This window comes from Callithrix jacchus, chromosome 11, assembly GCF_049354715.1.
Source record: "Callithrix jacchus isolate 240 chromosome 11, calJac240_pri, whole genome shotgun sequence".
NCBI lineage: Eukaryota > Metazoa > Chordata > Mammalia > Primates > Cebidae > Callithrix > Callithrix jacchus.
This window is the reverse complement of record NC_133512.1, coordinates 112,490,028-112,505,358: the sequence shown is the minus strand read 5'-3', so window position 1 is coordinate 112,505,358 and position 15,331 is coordinate 112,490,028. Positions and strand designations below refer to the sequence as shown.

General features: G+C 40.8%; 1 protein-coding gene across 13 annotated transcripts in view; it reads left to right on the top strand.

The window, feature by feature from the left end:
• Positions 1-15,331, top strand: part of CALD1 (caldesmon 1) — a 238,228-nt gene that overhangs the window by 21,128 nt on the left and 201,769 nt on the right. For 10 of the 13 annotated variants that reach the window (XR_013524239.1, XR_013524238.1, XR_013524235.1 and 7 more), the window contains exon 1: positions 10,003-10,095. The exons of the other annotated variants lie outside the window; for them this stretch is intronic. The gene's annotated coding sequence lies outside the window, so the exon portion shown is untranslated. Of the gene's footprint in view, positions 1-10,002; positions 10,096-15,331 lie in introns of those variants that run through there. 13 annotated transcript variants of the gene reach the window in all.

The window sequence follows — 15,331 nt, the reverse complement described above, 5'->3', positions numbered from 1 at the left end:
AAAGAAACGAGAGTTGGTCACAGGTATTTTCACTCCAACCTTTGGACATGTTTATAGACAGACAGGAGGGACCAACAGGGAGACAAGAGAGCAGGAAGCAGCATGAGGTAAGATGAAGCTGAGGGTTCAGAAAGGCGCAAGGCCGTGAAGCTGCGAAGATATTTCCGTTCTCTCTTGTGCATACACTCTGTGTGTGTGTGTGTGTGTGTGTGTGTGTGTGTGTGTGTGTGTGTGTGTGTGATAAATCCATCAAACCTCCCGCAGAGCCCGATCCGTGGTTAGACGCATCTATATCACACAGTTAGTTTGCTTGGATCAAACAGCCATCTCTCCCGTTTTGACCAGAATCAGCAATCTCTTTAAAAATATTTTCCCTCTTTTTTTTCCAATCTTAAAAATAGTCTATCCCCCAAGAGAAATCTCTGCCTTCTTGCCTCTCAGATGACAGTCTGCTAGGCCAAAGCTGCAGAACCTCACCCAAAATAGATCAAATATTTTAAATGTTTTCTTATTTGCACCCCTCACAAGTATGCCTGCAATGCAAAGCCAATTATAAGATTGGCTTTATTATTATTATTATTTTTTTTCTGAAATGAGTGAAGGGTGTGTTTTCTGGTCAGGAGGAGAGGCCAGGCCTCACCAAACAGTCTTGGATGGATTTCAGACAGGCTTCCTTGTGCATGAACAAGAAGAGGAAACGCGCATGGCTGTGTAAGCGCACACAGACACGCAAAGCAAAATGGTCTCTCTCAGGACTTGCCATCCTGGAGTCCATCTTCACTGCCTGTCAGAGCTTCCCCATTAGAACAGCAGTTTTCTAGAGGCACACACCATGTCTTTGATTATATCAAAGTGACCGTGACAAGATTATAAAAAGGATGAGATTTTATAACAGGGACAGAACCTAACACTAAGCCTTGCAGGTAACAGATGCTCAGATGTTGAGTGAATAAATGAATGAATGAACAAATGACTAGCTGAGAAAAATCTAGTCACAGCTTTGCATGACTCAGATACCTATTGGAGACTGGGAGAAATTTCTGGAAACTTTTTGCTTTCTCTAAGGTTAGAGCAAATCCAACAGCTATGAATATGGGTGGACTGGGAAAGGTAGAACAGAGACATCCAGTCATCTACTGTAGCTCAAGAAATAAGGAGACAGAGACTCCTGCAGGGGGGTTGAGGGGATGGCCAGTCCTTTTCCATGGAAGTGAGAAATGGTACCATTTATTGCAGGAGCTCCTTCATCCATACTGGCTCTTCTCTGGATCATGCCCTCTTTCATTTTGTCAGGTCCTCAGCCTTATCCCAGACCACCAGTGCCCTTCTTCCACCCGGTGCTTCAGGAGACTGGCCCTATCAAAGTGGGTCAGTGCAGGCTCACTTTATCTGCACCCTACTCATAGAGCAGCTGGCACCAAGGCACTGAGCAGGCACTGAGCAGGCTGTGGCTTAAGCTGTTACTCCTTCAGGAGTAACTATTGATGTGATGGTGTACAAATGTGTGACTAGGCTGAGGACCTCACAGTCAGGGCAGGTCCATTCTCCTGCTAATTGGGCTGGCCCCACATGAGCTGTTCTGTTGGCCTGTGGACAAAGAAGCATAGTGGCCTTTCCTGGATGTCTCAGGGACATCCAAGAAGTAATCTAGAGGACCAGATTACTAGTGCTCTAGGGGGAGAATGTCTCATTTATACTGCAATTAAAATAAATAAATAAATAAATCCAGGCGCAGTGGCTCACACCCGTAATCCCAGCACTTTGGGAGGCTGAGGAAAGCGGAAAACCTGGGGTCAGGAGTTCAAAACCAGCCTGGCCAACACGATGAAACCCCATCTCTACTAAAAATATAAAAATTAGCCGGGTACAGTAGTGTGCACCTGTAATCTCACCTACTCAGGAGGTTGAGGCACGAGAATTGCTTGAACCTGGGAGTCAGAGGTTGCAGTGAGCTGAGATGGCGTCACTGCACTCCAGCCTGGGCAACAAAGCGACACTCCATCTTAAAAAAAAAAAAGCCTAAGAATAATACCACAAACAACTGTGTACATGCTCTGCATCATTAACAGATGTAATTTTTTTCATAATTGCTTAAGATCCTTTTTTATACATTGCTGATACATTTTAAATTTCTTAATTTCAAGACCAGAACCATTCCCCTCTCTCCCTCATGGCCAACAACTATCTTAACTTTGATGTGGTTCTAGCCCATTCTAATATGCATCCTTAAATGACTCATACAAATGAAATCATTCCAATTACAACTTGCTTCTTTTCCCCACTCTGTGTGCTTTGGAGTTTCAGGTACCTCTAGGTCACTCATTAAAGCTATTATCTATAGTACTCCATTCTATACCATATGCAATATGGTATTAGCTATTATATATTTTTATAATCATACATATATTTATATAATTAGGTATTTAGCTATTATGTTACATATAATACTCCATCCTATACCTAGTTTATGTAGCCTCTCCCTTGTGGATTGCTATTGGCGCATTGTTAACTTTATTTTCACTACTGCAGACAATGCTCTGATGAACTAATGAACGTCCTTTGACATGTCTCTTGGCTTAACAGTGTGAGAGCGTCCCAAGAGGATATACCTAGAAATGGGATTAGAGAACATAGATGCACATACCGAATGTCACTAGATATTGTCAAATCACTCAATAAAGTGAATGAACCAATCCACTTTCTTATCCAAAGTGTATAAGAATTTGTTTCTGTACATCATCAGTATCATTTAGTTTTGCATAATCAAACTTTTTTTCTTCTCTACCAATCTGGTTGTCATTGTTTTAACTTGTGGTTTTTCTGATTACTAATGAAGTTGAACCTCACCTCAAGGTTTTTGACCTTTGCAATGTTCTCTTAAGTGAATTGTTCTTCCTATGCCTATTTTTTCTTGGGTTTCTCTTAACACACACACTCTCTCTCTGTAACAGTTGATTTGTAGGCATTCCTTGACAGTCTAGATTTTTTTTTGAGGTAGAGTCTTGCTCTGTTGCCCAAGCTGGAGTGTGGAGTTCAGTGGTGTGATCTCAGCTCACTGCAACCTCTGCCTCCCGGGTTCAAGTAATTCTCCTACCACAACTTCACAAGTAGCTGGGATTACAGGCACATACCACCACACCTGGCTAATTTTTATATTTTTAGTAGAGACAGGTTTTGTCATGTTGGCCAGGCTGGTCTTGAAGTCCTGACCTCAGGTAATCAGCCCACCTTGGCCTTCCAAAGTACTGGGCTTGTATATAATTAAGGATCTCTTTGGGAGGCCAAGGTGGGTGGATCATGAGGTCAGGAAATCGAGATCATCCTGGTGAAACCTTGTCTCTAAAATTAAAAAAAAAAAAGGATCTCAACATGAAATCATACTGAATTGTATGGCCACCACACCCGGCCAATAGTCTAGCTAATTTTTTGTTTTAAACATTGAAAATGTTCTCATGGCTTGTCTTTTCACTTTGTATATGGCGGCTTTTGTTGAACAGAAATGTTTACATTATGATGTAAACAAAATTTTTAAAAAATTTAATTTTTACTTAATATTTATAAATATGAGTTACCTTTTTCTTTGTAAAAAGAAAAAATGCTCTCAAATCTCAAGGGGCTTACAACAGCAGACATTTGTTTCTTGCTCCCGACACATGAGGTCTGGGAAATAGCAGCTCTGCCTGTGTTGATTGAACTCCCCAGCCCAGTCCCGCTCCACATCTTCTCACTGTGGAAACCAAACTGCAGAGCAGCCGCTATCTGGGGAGGATTCGTTTCCTGTGCTGCTATTACAAATTACCACAAACTGGGTGACTTAGAACAATACACGTTTTTTTCTCTCTCACAGTTCTGGAGGCCAGAGTACAAAATCGAGGTGTCAAGAGGGCTGCTGGCTTTTTCTGGGCCCCTGAGGAAGACTGCACCCCATGCCTCCCTCCCAGCTTCTGGGGGTCACTGGCAAGCCTCAGCATTCCTTGGCTTGTAGGCGTGTCACTTCCATCCCTGCCTCTGTATTCACCCTCTCTTCTCCTCCATGTCCTGTGTATCTCAAATCTCCCTGTCTTTTTCTTATAAGGTCATTTGTGGATGGATTTCACGCACACCTGGACAATTCAGTATGATTTCATGTTGAGTTCCTTAATTATATATACGAAGACCCTATTTCCAAATAAGGTCCTATTCACTGGTTTTGGATGAACATATTGTTGTCGGGGACACCGTTCAACCCACTACATGGCGTGTGCTGTTATCATGGCAAAGGGCAGGTGCTCGAAGCAAAAGCAAACCTGTGACACCTCTTTAAGCCTCTCCCATGGACAGGCATGCCATCACCTCTGGCCACATTGCACTGCTCAAGGCAAACCACATGATCAAATCCACCTACCGAAGTGCTGCAAGGAATGTGAGTGTTTATTTCCATTTTAAAAGAGGAAGTGAATTTGGTAACCATAACCCAATCTATCACAAGCTACATTGTTTGAAAAGTCAAATAATACTAGATGGTCTTTAACTAAAGCAGGAGTCCTTCCTTCAATGGCCACGCCTCCTTCAACTGCCTCTTCCCCTAAGCAGTGGGTCTCAGCTCCTTCTCAGCCTCCTTTTCTGGCTCTAAATGTTAGTGTGTTAGCTCCCACATCTCCGCCCTTTTCTATCTACACTCCCGTAGGTAACTCATTCCTGGTTTTAAATCCTATCTAAAAGTTGAGGATTCCCAAATGTGCACCTTAAGACTCGACTCCTTTTCTGAACACCAGATTTGCATATGACGCTCCCTACCTTCACTCCCACTGAATGTCTGATGGTCATCTTAACATGCCTGAAATATGTCTAATGTGATTTCCACTCCTCCCTGCAAACGTCCCTCAGGGATCCCTCTGGGGGTCCCCGTTCTATTCAGTAGCACTCCCATTCGCTCTGTTATTCAGACCATAACAGGAGACACTCTTGATTCCTCTCTTTTTCTCACAGCTCTCATCCAAACCGTCAGTGAATCTCCATGTCCTAGAATTCAATGCTCTCTCAGCTCCCAAGCACCGCTGCCCCAGCCCACGAAGCACCTCTCGCCTGGGAGTGGGTGATCACCTCCTGTTTCCACCTCTGGCAATCTTGCTCCTTTTCTAGATGATGTAGCCACCGTGATTTTTTTTTTCCTGGCTCAAAATCTTCCAGTGACCTTCCATCTTACTTGGAACAAACTCCACAGTCCTTACCGTGGCTAGAAGCCCCTGGATGACGGATCTGGCCATTGGCTCTCACTCCTCCCAAGTCCCCTGGACTCGTTGCTTTTTTATTTTTTTGAGACAGAATGTTGCTTTTGTTGCCCAGGCTGGAGTGCAATGGTGTGATCTCCACTCACTGCAACCTCTTCTTAGAAGCTAGGATTACAGGCATGTGCCTCCATGCCCAGCTAATTTTGTATTTTTATTAGAGATGAGATTTCTCCATGTTGGTCAGGCTGGTCTTGAACTCCTGACCTCAGGTGATTCACCTACCTCAGCCTCCCAAAGTGCTGGGATTACAGGCATGAACCACCACACCCAGCCTGCTGTTTCTGTAATATGCACTTGCAGTCCTGCCTTTGGAAGGCGTTTCCATCACGTAGTCTTACTGCTTGTTCCTTCACTTTATTCATGTTTCTGTTGAAAACCTTCAAAAAAGATATCCCTGTTTCTCCCTATTACTTTACCCTTTCTTATCTTTTTATAGTGCTTACCACTGCCTGACATTATATATTCACGTATTAGCTAATGTGTTTATCTGACTCCCTCCATCAAAATGATCTTGTTCACAACATCTGGCACAGGCCCTGGCATGTGGTAGAAACTCAATAAATATTTGTTCAGTGAGTGAATAAAAGAATAAATGAACTTTTTTTTGTTTTTGAGACAGAGTCTCAGTCACTCAGGCTGGAGGGCAGTGATGCTTTATAAAAAACCTCTTTGCCGATTCTTAGATCTTTACTTTTAAAATATTTTTACTATTGTTTTGTCAAGTTCTACAAAATATGCCACTTGGAGATTTTAATTAGAACAATGAATGCATGGATTACTTTGAGGAGAATGTGTATCTTTACAACTTCTAGGTTTTCCATTCATAAAGATGATCCATTTCACCATTTAGTCAAGTTTTTCATGCCCTTAACTCAAGTTTTCTAACTTTCTTGCACATTTATTCCCAGATAATTAACACTTTTTGTTATCATAAATGGTATTTTTTTCCATTATATTTAAAAATTAGAGATGGCTGATTACAGAAACTCTCGGTTTTTCCATCTTGAACTTAATTCCAACAATCTTGCTAAGCTCTTCTATTAGTTCTAATATATTTACAAATACCTTGAATTCTCTACACAGATAATCATACAGAAAATAAAGACATTTATTTTTCTTTCTAATCCCAATGGCTCTGTTTTCCATTTATTTGTCTTGGTCAGGTATCCAGCACATTTTTTTAGTTGTAGAAGAGATAGTAGTCCTCTTTGCCTTTTCATTTATTTTAATGGGAATGCTTTTAACATTTTATTATTAAGCATGAAGTTTGCTATAGATTTCCGGCAAATGCCTCTCAATATGTTTAAAAAGATTTTATTTCTAGTTTTCCAAGAAGATTTTTTTCTATACGTGATTACTAAATTTATGAAGTACCATTCACTTTTTGAGATGATCTTTCTCTTTCATTTTTTCTACTTTTCTTATTTATTTTATTTTACTTTTAAACTGCTAAGGTTGTACACTATATCAGTAGATTTTTAGATTTTAAACCATCTATGCATTGCTCTTATCTATTTTTTCCACACTGTTGGATTCAATTACTAATTTTTTCATCTGTGTTCACAAGTGAACTTAATCCAAATTCTCTATTGTGATTGATACTTGTTTGTCCAATTTTGACATCAAGATTCCACCAGTCCCTTTTTATTGTTTGATAAACCTGGGTGTTTGCAAAGGTTTTATTTAACTAAAAGAATGTGGCAAGGGGTATTTTGCTGCCTTTTAAAATTTTCAGATCTTCTTTTCTATTCAATAACATAGACATTTTAAGTTAGAAGGAGGTATATTTTTTATGAACTAAATGAAGTAACTAATTTTGGATTAAAAAACGGCCTGTTTTTACTTTTCCCAAATTGACGTGCAAGCAAAACACAATTTCTTGCTACGGATCTACATGATAGCAAACACTCAGTTAACTAAAATAATATAAAGAATCATCCAGATATTTCCAGATGTCTCTTTAAATTTATTATGGTTTGATTAGGTAGATAGAGCCTATGATAGACAAGCAGTCCTTTATCTGGGATGATCCAACTGGGAAATACATTTCTCAGAAATTTCCTATATAAAGCTCGTGTATTTTTAGGGCTGTTTACAAATGACCTCTGGTAAAACTAAATACTATGAAAGTAAAATTTCCCACGGCAGAGATTCAGCAACATGTATCTTTTTTTTTCTTTTTATTCTCCTTCCTTTCTTTTTAAATTCTTGATTGTTTTTAAAAAAGTAAACAGACAAAGAAAGAAGAATTGTTCAATATCATGGTGTACACTACATGAAATTTGTTAAATTATTTTTCAAACTATCTAGTTTCTCCACAAGTCTATTTCAAATACATAAAATAGGTTGTGTATTTTATGAGATAGCCAGAATTTATCAAGGGAAACATACTTTTTTTTTTTCAAAAGATATAACCCAAAAATATTTCGCCATTTATCTTCTAAAAGCCATGCAAAATGCAGGTCTCTGCCGTGTTTCCTGTTGATAATATTTTCCCCATTTGTAACACAACTTTTCTTTCCTCTGGAAAGCTGGTATTTATTTTATTCATAGGTTTTAAAATTATACCCTGATGCTGTTGCACCAAAGGGCATCATTTATACAAGCAGGGAGAGTGTGGCCTAGGATATAATCAGCAGTGGCAATGGAAAACAGCACTTTCAAACAGGCCTCGCTGAGTTATGGAGGATACCACCCGGAGAGCACGCACCGGGAACGTCTCTGGACACAGGTCATATCTTTGCACAGACATCACCGATTGAGTTGTTTTCTAAACTCCCTGATGTCCGCCCTACAATATGTTCAAGACCAGCAGTTTACCAGACTATGTAGTATTATTCTCTTTCCACCATATCTAGACATGGGATACCCCCATCAGCAAAACTGGCTGTGTTCCGAAAATTTATTTCTAAATCATTTATTTGAGATCAGAAGACGTTTTCCCACAGGAACAATTTTATAAACAGTGGTGTTCCACAAATGCCTGCTTGTGCCACAGTGTACATGAAATGTAACATCGGCTGTACGTTTCCCACCAACCATTATTTATTCTCCTCTGTAGGAGAGTGCATTCCTAGTTCTAAGCTGGGTGCCTGAAGCTCATCTCTCCCTCTGCCTGGGAGCCTCTGCTATTTGGAGTTTTGCAGCAGTAGCAGTCAGGAAGAGGGGAGGGAAGCAGCCTCAGCTTTTTGGGCTTTTGCAGCAGTAGCAGTCAGGAAGAGGGGAGGAAAGCAGCCTTCTCAAGAAAGAGATGAGTGTAAAGAGTTGATATGGATGCCTCTGTGTAACTTGTTAATGCTGGAAGGCTGAAGAAGGAAACTGACCACGTGGGTTGGTCACTTGGTCACTTCCCAGCTGTTCTGAAAGAGGCACAAACTTTAGTTACAACTGAGTGTTTGCTATCATGTTTCCTAAACAGAGATCATTTCTAAGTCACATCTTCATAAATAGGGAAAGGTATATAGTAAAACCTCACATTTTTGAAGACCAATCTTCTGGACTTGTAATTAACCAGGAAAAATATCGTGAAGCTTCTTGGTCAGGGATGAAACAGTCTACAAACATACAACAATGAGACATAGATCTTGCACCGATCCTCAGGCCTGACAAATAGTAAGAGCTCCAAGAAAGGGGTTTTCAATTTTAATTAAGTACTAACTGAGTGAATTCTATATTGAAAAGGAGAAGACTGCGTGTGGGCCAGTTACCTTCTTCTCATTAGCAGCTCCTAATTCTGACCCTCTTATGGAACACGTGCTACCGATGAAGAGTTGGTCGGAGCACTTTCAAGAAGTCACCTGAACATTATGTCACCTCTGTGGGATGTATACATCTGTCTACCTCAGCCAAAGCAGGTGGTGGGTCTCTTCATGTCCTCTCTGATGTGTATCAATTTCTAGTACTATCTCCACATGGCCAAATCTGAGGAAACAAAAGAGGTAAGGAGAGGAAAGTGAAGCCAGTGAGGATATCCAAGCCCGCAGGACCCTAGGTTTACTTTGGCCGGTATTACCTGCTTAAAAAGACCTAAGCTTTTGGTTTCCCTTCGGTTGCTTGCTTTTATAACACATGTAGACATATTTAGGGGAGTTGTGCCTCTTTCAGGCTAGAATTCAGTCTGCACAGCAGACCCAGGTCCTGTCTACTTCAGGTTTTAGAATTACATAACAATTTAAACTCATTTTGTATGTGCAAGAACTTTGTAAAGAAATATGCTATTAAGACTCCCTCTGTTAAGAAGCCTTCCCCACCCCCACCCCCACCCCCAATAAACGGATCTGTTAACTTTTTATTTCAGAGACTGTGCTTTCTTTTTATTGCTGCATTTGTGTTCTACAAGACAGCCTCTTTCTCCAAGATTAACATTTCTTATGATTGTTCCTGACAATGGATCCACTTCCAGAGGCCCTGCTAAGGATAACCAAAAAAGGGCATGGAGCAGGCTGGTTTTGGCAGCCGGCAGGCAGTTTCAGAGCTTTTTAGGTCTTGGGTTTTCTGATGAGTGATTTCCTGAGCATGCCTAGGGAATGACAGGCATCTCCACAGGCAGGCTGCATCCACCTTGGCCGGGGTGTCGTCATTGGCTGCCTATTAGAAAAACGACAGGACAATGCATACCACCGCCTGCCGACTATAAACATAGGGAATATGTGTTCACTTAGCATGGACTTCTGGGAGGGGCCAAGGAAGGGCGGTCTGGAGTTTTATTGAATAGAGCAGTGTGTATTCGGCTGCCTGCCTGCTTGCTCTCTGACTGTGCTCCTGCTTAAAGAAATCAGTCCTTCCTTTCTGACTTAGTCCTTGGGAAGAAGTTTCAGCCTACAAGGTAAGGCACAGAAGGCTTTCTTTTTTTTTTTTTTTTCCTTCTACAGAGAATCTGGGGACTTTCTGTGGCTTTCGGTCCACATTCCTGGCTAAGGTAGCTGGAGATGCAAGAATGTTCAAGGCAGTAAACCGTGAAAGCTCCAGAGCCTGACTGGGCTTCGCTGCCATATGGATATTCCCGGAAGGCAAACAGGATGAGATTTCAAGTTTTGTTTTTAGAGTTGGGACAAGAGGAGCGACCATGTAGAGAATTACATTTAGGGAGCACTGGCAACTTTGATTAGGACAGCCTTTTGTTTAGGACAGCCATACGAGATTATACCTGATATCCACAGGCCAGTGTTAGCAAGGTGACTGCACCAGACTGCTCACACAGTCTCTTCTGCATCCTTTTATTGCCAAAGATTTAAAGAGGTTCTGCTTTAAAAACAAAAGCAACAATTCTTGAGGTTGAGGAGAAGCCAAAAGGAAATGATTTTTTTAACCAAAGGCATTTGTGTGATAGTCTGCTGCCAGTCTTTAAAACTGGACTTCCAGAGTTGTAAGGAAATACGGTCAGAGATGGAGAGATCACTAGCACCTAGCACTGGTAGGGTTAATGACACTGATCTGATATTTGCTAAGACAGAAGATGCCTATCCCAGTCTGTTTCCTATAAAACCTAATAACAAGAGAATGCATGGGCTGGTGGGTGTATTTCGAAAAAGCACATTTAACGTCCTACAAAACTATTATTTAAGAAATCTGATTTTCTGTTTGAAAGTGTCTAGAGAATCTGAAAAGATGTCGATTGGAAATAAGTTTCAGAAAGGGAGGCGGTAGGCTTTTCTATGGAGATAGACATATTTGGGCGTCTGAAACAGTCGTACAAGGCAGCTAGTTGGTAGTAGGCTGGAATTCCTTTTAGAAAGAGCTGATTGTAAGGGGTGGGGGAATTTTAGTGCAGTGGCAATACATGGTCAAAAAAAGTGGATGAGAACAAAGTACTTGGTATTTATAGATCCCTTCTGTTAACAGGACTATGCAGATGGACTTGTAAACTGAAAATCCTTCTAATGTGTTTGGCAAAACCAGACATAGACAGCTAGAACTTGAGTGAAGACTAGACGCTATATGGCAAGCAGGGTAAATCTGATGATTTTTTAATAGTGCTGTCTATTAAAGACTACTGGCTGCAAACTACTGATTCAATTTGATTTTATTCCATGGAATGTGGTGGTTTGGGGTTGCGATTCATTAAGTAACCTTTTCTTGTATTTTGAAGTTTGGGGATAATTTTCTCGGGAATGCCTCTCTCTCCTTCTAGAAGTGATATATGAGAACAGAATTCCCTGTGAATTTCCTTCCCTGGAACAGTTCTGAGTATGTGTGAAAGAAAAGCTGCAGGCAAAAGCTATAGTTTAATTACTGTCTTTCCCTTGAAGAGATCAAGTTCCAAACTATTTTCACAGTGTTTTTAATGTCAATCAAAATATGGAGAGCAATCTTTCTTTTAACTGTTCTCAGAGCCATGAAGGGAATGCAGTTTCGAAGGAAATCTATAATCTTGGGATTTGAGATAAATTCCATTTTGAAACCAACATCTCCGAATCCCTGAAAGTTCAAACTGTGCTATGACCATTCTCCTCCATCCCCCACCTCTGGGGCTCCCCACCCCCAGCAGCCACAAAAACACTTTAGTAACACTTTGGGTGTTCTGCTGTATATGTAGGATAGAGTGAGAGGATTGGAGTTTCTGCTGAACTTCAGGCAGTTCTTTGTGCTACTTCCTTCTTCACAAATGTTTCCTAGAACACATTTCCCCACATAGTGAGGTAAAAGGAGCACAATGAAAGCACAGTAACTTTCATTTCAGAAATATAATCGCAAAATTCCAGAAGAAAAAGTCGCTAAGAGTTGATCCTAGAACACACGAGGCATATGTGTACAATGGATTGATTCGTAAGTAAAGTGCAAAGTTGTTTCAAGTATTGGAAGCCAATAGCATTCGTAATTTAAATCATTCCAATCACAAGATTGCCTTAAGTAAACACACAATTCTTACATTAAAGTTAAGAGGGAGAACCAGGCTCAAACTGCAACTTTAAGGATTTTAAATGAGATACATGAAAGCATTCCCTGACAGTAAGGCAACTGCCATATTATTAGAATTATTAACAGTTCTAATTGTCTCCTGTGACTGGCCTGAGAATCTCTTGCTCTTGGGGTAGATAGAATAAGTTTGTTCTATAGCCAGTCATGGAAAGTTCCAGAATCTAGCCCAGGTATTCTCTGTTCTGATAAATAAAATGCACCTCAGCAGGCATTTTTGTAGAAACACATGTAATTGTCTCCATTTGCCATTTTCATGATAGCGTGATTACTAGTTAGTTATTCCTTAGCAAGACGAAAAAGTGACTTAGGGCATGAAAAGAGATTGGCTCGTTCCCCATCTGCCTGTAGTCTACCGCATGTCTCAGAAACGTGGTCAAGGGACAGGGAAAATGCTGATGGAGTGGTATGCAAATAGCATGGTAGGACTAAGGAGGAGGTTAGAAAGATGCTGCCAAAGAATTTTCAGACTTAAAATGGGGGTTTTCTGCAAAAGTTCTCTTAGAGCCTAAGACACCATTAGCTCCTTACTGAAAGCCCTTCATCTGTTTGCTATTGGAGAGATGCCCGTAAGTTCTGAGTAGCTGGGTAGCTTAAAGAGATACTTTTGGCACAGGCTTAACTTATGAGAACCACTACAAAATCTCAGTTCTAGTATTGGTTCCTCTACTTAAGTAACCCTGGCCGTTGAGGAAGTCATCAGCTTTTGACTTCATTTGTAGAGTGTAGAATGGATGTTGGTAATGTTTTCCTACGTCCTGCAGTGGTTCAGATGTCCAAATGAGATGAAGCTGCTTGCCTCCTCCCTTCTGCAGATTATACACCTGAACTGCCTATCATTTGAGTCCTCTGGATAACATGCTCGTCTTGGCTGGTATCCTCCACTTCTTACCTAGCATCCCTAATGATCTCTTTCTTTCTCGTACCTGAGGACTCTTGAGTGGTACCTTCTGACTCCTAGTTTTTTCTAGAGCCCTGAGCCATGTCCAGTGAATACTTGTCTACCCCACTGTTGTCTGAATTTTGACTTTGATGATCACAGACGAAGAGGACACAAATATAAGGAAGTTGAATAAGATGGGCCACCAATGGTACAAGGCAATAGCCAGGAATCAGGAAATCCAAAGATCACTTGAGCAGAAGACCAGCGAGAAAGTGCTGACAATAGAAAGGCCTCAGTAAATGAGGCAGCTTCTCTGCTTCCAGCCAAAAGCATGGAATGAATCCCAACACGTCACACCTGGTCCTTGTAGGAAGGGTGAGGAAGGCAGGAACACCTGGCTGTGGTTTCTGTTGGTATTGAAACCAGACTGCTCCACGGAGCTCGCCTCTCTCCTCTTTGCCTCTTTAGTGCTCCCAGCTGTAATGGACCCTGGCTGCATCCATAACTTCCTTACCTCAAGGCCCTCACCTCCACCTTCTTCCCCAGCTCCCGCATCCCCACGCCAGGCGGGGAGCTTTCTTGATTCAATATTGAGGATTTGCAGGGGCCAGCTCTAAGATGAGGCCCAGAGTCCAGCAGAACTCTCTAGTACAGATACGTTCTAGCCAGGGAAAGCCACGTGCAGCGACAGAAGAGACGTCAGAGCCTGTTTTGTGGTAAGGACCCACTCTTCTTCTCACCCTAAACTCTCAATTGGCAGGCTGCTGGTAAGGCTGTGGGAGGGGGTGGGAGGGAAAGTGTGACCTGGGCTGTGAGGGAGGGGTGATGAGGTTGTTCCCTGTGTTGTTGCTATGGAAACCTTTGAAAATCTGATAAAAACTGTGAACCCTTAAGGTCCCTTTGTAAACCCACCCTTCATGACTGACTGATAAGAGACCCTAGAGCTGGGGCATTTCAGATGGAGAGTGGGGTCAGGTCTCGATTCCCATAAAAGTCAAGGGTGGATGGGATCAGAACATGAGTGGAGGTGTCCTTTTTTGTTTCCCAGATCTGGAAGGAAGAAAAGAGGGGTAAATGTATAGGCGGAGATTGCCTCATATGGCCTCCATTTCAAAGAAAAGGAAGTCATCTAGAGAAGCAGTTTTCTGTGGGGAGCTTGTGGAGGCTGGAGAAGTTCAGAAACGGCTCCTATTAAGTGTGTGTGAAAATGACACCAAGAAGTGAATAAAGGCTTGCTAAGAGGACACAGGTGAAGGAAAAGACGTTTTTAAATATTTTTAGTAAATTGGGCACTCATTTTAGTACATAGCTTTTCTTTGAAAAAATATATGTATGAATAAATGATGTACACCTTGAAGATAAATTGTTTTGTAATGATATCTGGAGGCTTCTGGCATTGTTTTGTGAATAGCACTTGACTAAGAGGAAATAATCTCACTTGGAGGGAAACATCTTTTTTTTTTTTTTTTTTTTAGAGGGAAAAAGAAGGGGGAAAAAAGAAAAAGAGGGAAAAAGGAATATTACTTTATTCCTAAAATGAGTTTCAATAATGGCCGATCAATATTTTGAGTGTTTAAAGTGGTTAATGCATATTTTATGTGTTTAAAATGAAGACCTCTATTGTGTTTATTTGTTCTGGCTCTGAGTTCAAGTCCTGGATATCGTTATCAATTTGTTGTCTCGTTGAATCTAAATCTCATTATGTGTCTTATGTATCTGGGTGTTAAGATCTCTTATTGTTACATTAATCCTTTTACCCTTGTATCCTTGTAGCTTTGAAATCTATTTTATTAAGTGTGAGAATTGCAACTCCTGCTTTTTATTTATTTATTTTTGCTCTCCATTTGGTGAGTTTTTTTCCATCCCCTTGTTTTGAGTCTTTGTATACCTTTAGATATATCGTTAGATTTTGTGGATAATGTATATTTTGTGTGTTTAAAATGGAGAGCTCTATTGACTTTATTTGTTCTGGATCTTAGTTCCAGTCCCGGATATCATTATCAATTTTCTGTCTTGTTGAATCTAAATCTCATTATGGGTCTTATGTATCTGGGCGTTAAGATCTCTTATTATTACATTAATCCTTTTACCCTTGTATCCTTGTAGCTTTGAAATCTATTTTGTCAAATGTGAAAATTGCAACTCCTGCTTTTTATTTATTTTTGCTTTCCATTTGGTTGGTACGTTTTTTTTTTTTTCCAACCCTTTATTTTGAGTCTATGTATATCCTTGGATACACCGTTAGATTTTGTCTGTATCTTTT